Genomic DNA, 3,195 nt, shown 5'->3' on the forward strand with positions numbered 1-3,195 from the left:
ACCATGTGGTTCTTATCCCTGCTCCTGTTGATGTGATGAATCATCCTTATTGATTTCCATATATTGAACCAGCTTTGCATCCCTGAAATGAATCCTGTTTGATTGTGGTGTATGATTTTTTTTGGATAAATTGTTGAAGATGATTGGTGAAAATTTTGTTAAGAAGTTTTTCATAAATGTTCATCCAAGAAATGGGTCTATATTTCTCTTTCTTTGATGAGCCCCTGCCTGGTTTTGGATGAGGGTTATGATAGCTTCATTGAATCAGTTCCGTAGTGAACTTTCTCTTTCAATTTCATTGAAGAGTTGGAGGAGTATGGGTGTGACCTCTGCTTTGAAGGCCTTGTAGAATTCTGCTGTTAATCCATCTGGGCCTGGGCTTTTCTTAGGAGGGAGGTCTCTTATTTCTGTTTGTATTTCAATGCTTGATATGGGCCTGTTAATATGGCTTAACTCATCTTGGTTTAGTTTCAGCATGTCAGTATTTGCTAGGAAAAGGTCCATTTCTGCCAAGTTATCAAACTTATTAGCATAAAGTTTTGAGAAGTATTTGAGAAGCTTTGAGAAGTATTATAATGTTTTGAATATTGGTTGTCCTGTGATGATGTTTCCATTCTCATCTCTGAGTTTATTTATTTGGGTGTGTTCTCTTCTTTTTCTGATAAGATTTGCTAAGGGTCTGTCAATTTTGTTAATTTTTTCCAAGAAGCAACTCGGTTTTTTTGATTCCTTCTATGGTTTATTTGGATTCTAATTCATTGAGTTCTGATTTAATTTTAATTATTTCTTTCCATCAACTGGATTGTAGTTTTTCTTGCTGCTCTTTTTCAAGATGGCTCAGATATCTCATTAAGTTGTTGGTTTCAGGCCTCTCCAATTTGTTGATGTAGGAACTCAGAGCTATAAACTTGCCTCTGGGTACTGCCTTTGCTGTGTCCCAGAGGAGCTGGTAATTTGTTTGTTCATTTTTGTTGAATATCATGAAATTTTGCATTTCCTTTCTAAACTCTTCCATGACCCACTCGTGACTCAGCAGTGTGTTTTCAACCTCCATGTGTTACAGGACTTTCTTTGGTGGCTTTTGCTGTTGAATTCTAATTTTATTCCCTTGTGGTCAGAGAGAATGCAAGGTATAACTTCAATGTTTCTGAATTTGGACAAGTTTGCTTTGTGGCCTAAAATGTGGTCTATTTTGGAAAATGTTCCATATGCTGCTGAGAAAAACGTGTATTCTGATGCTGCTGGGTGAAATATTTGGTAGATGTCTATTAAATCTACTTGATCTATACAGGTGTTTAGATCTGCGGTTTCTCTGTTGAGTTTTTGCCAAGTTGATCTATCTAGTGTGGATAGTGGTGTGTTAAAGTCCCCAACAATTAATGTCTTTGGATCTATGTGGGATTTGAGGGAAAGTAGTGTTTCTTGGATAAATTTTTATGCTCAGTTATTTGGCAAATAGATATTTAGAATTGTAATATCCTCCTGAAGGAGAGATCCCTTAATAAGTATGTAGCGACCTTCTTTATCTCTCCTCACTAATTTTACTTTGAAGTCTATTTTATCTGATATTAGGATTGCAAGTCCCACCTTTTTATGGGGGCCGTTTGCTTGGTAGATTTTGTTCCAGCCTTTCACATTGAAAATGTGTTTGTTTTTTGGGGCAAATTGTGACTCCTGAAGGAAGGAGATAGAAGGATCTTTTCATCGAATTAGTCAGTCTATGTCTCTTAATTGGAGAGTTAAATCCATTAATGTTGAGAGATAGAAGTGAGAAGTATTTGGGATTTCCTGCTATTTTATCCATCTTCTTGGGAGCTGTGGCAACTGGGTTCTTTCTATGGTTCTTGGATTCTCAGTTTGGCTGCGGTATCTTTGCCTTTTTGTGGTCTTGTTGGTTTTCTATGTGTAGGACATCTTTGAGAATCATTTGTAGGGCTGGTTTGGTGGAGATAAATTGTTTCAATTTTTCCTTGATATGGAAAGTTTTTATTTGACCTTCGGTTATGAAGGAGAGTTTATCTGGGTACAATATACATGGTTGATACTTGTTTGTCTTTATGGCATGGCATACATGATTCCAGGCTCTTCCTGCTTTAATCGTCTCTGCTGAGAAATCTGAGGTGATTCTAATTGGTTTCCCTTTATAAGTGATTGATCCTTTCTCCTTGACATCTTTAAGGGTGTTTTCCTTGGTCTGAATTGATCCTGTGAGGATTACAATGTGATGCTGGGTTGTCCTGTTCTGGTCTGGTCTATTTGGAGTTCTAAAAGCTTCTTGTATCTGACTAGGCTTATCTTTTTGCATGTTTGGGAAGTTCTCTGCTAGGATCATATTAAATTTCCCAGACCGTTAACTTGTGTCTCTAGGTGCTCCTCTATACCCATTATCCTCAGATTAGGCCTTCTGATGGTGTCTTCCAAGTGTTGAATAGATCTATCCTATTTCTTGGATTTGTCTTAGATGATTGTATGTTCTTTCTCTATAATATCTAGGCTGTCTTCAATCTCTGAAATTCGTTCTTCTGCATGGTCTAACCTACTATCAAGACTTTCTACTTTGTTTTTTATTTCTTTTCCTTCCAGTGGGTTGGTTTTGATTGCTTCAAATTCTTTGTTGAAGCTTTGTTTTAGATCTTGTATGAACTTCTTTACTTCCTTAATTTGGTGTTCAGTGTTTATTCTCAAATCACGTAGTTGATTGCTTATGGTTTCCTTGGACTCCCCTTCCTTCTGTTGGTTTCCATTCAGCATTCCCTTTGTGGTCTCCCTGACTTCTTTCAACTTTATGTTTATGGATTCCATGAATGCCTTTAGTGATCTTTGTGTATTCTCTTCCAGCTCTCTCAATTCCTGTATTACTCTTTGATTAGCTTCTTCACGTCCACTCAATTCCTGTAATTCTCTTTGAGTGTTCTCAGCCTTGCCCATTTGTGATGAAATTAATACCAGTTTTGTGCTAGAACACTATCTTAAGGGAAGCATCAACCACACTCTGTAGTTGCACAGTCAAAAGTCTGCATATACAATCTAGTTCAACAGATGTATCTATTCAACATCCAACAACTATGTATTAATGGGTTACGAACTACAAAGAAGAATTTGGCAAACCAGAAATTATTAGGTTTAGGGAGAGATGTGGGTAAAAATAGGAATAGAGGGATGTGGACAGGCTGAAAAGGTTCACTTAACTAAGTC

The sequence above is a fragment of the Dipodomys spectabilis genome, unplaced genomic scaffold (assembly GCF_019054845.1).
Source record: "Dipodomys spectabilis isolate Male_0828 unplaced genomic scaffold, ASM1905484v1 ptg000556l, whole genome shotgun sequence".
Lineage (NCBI taxonomy): Eukaryota > Metazoa > Chordata > Mammalia > Rodentia > Heteromyidae > Dipodomys > Dipodomys spectabilis.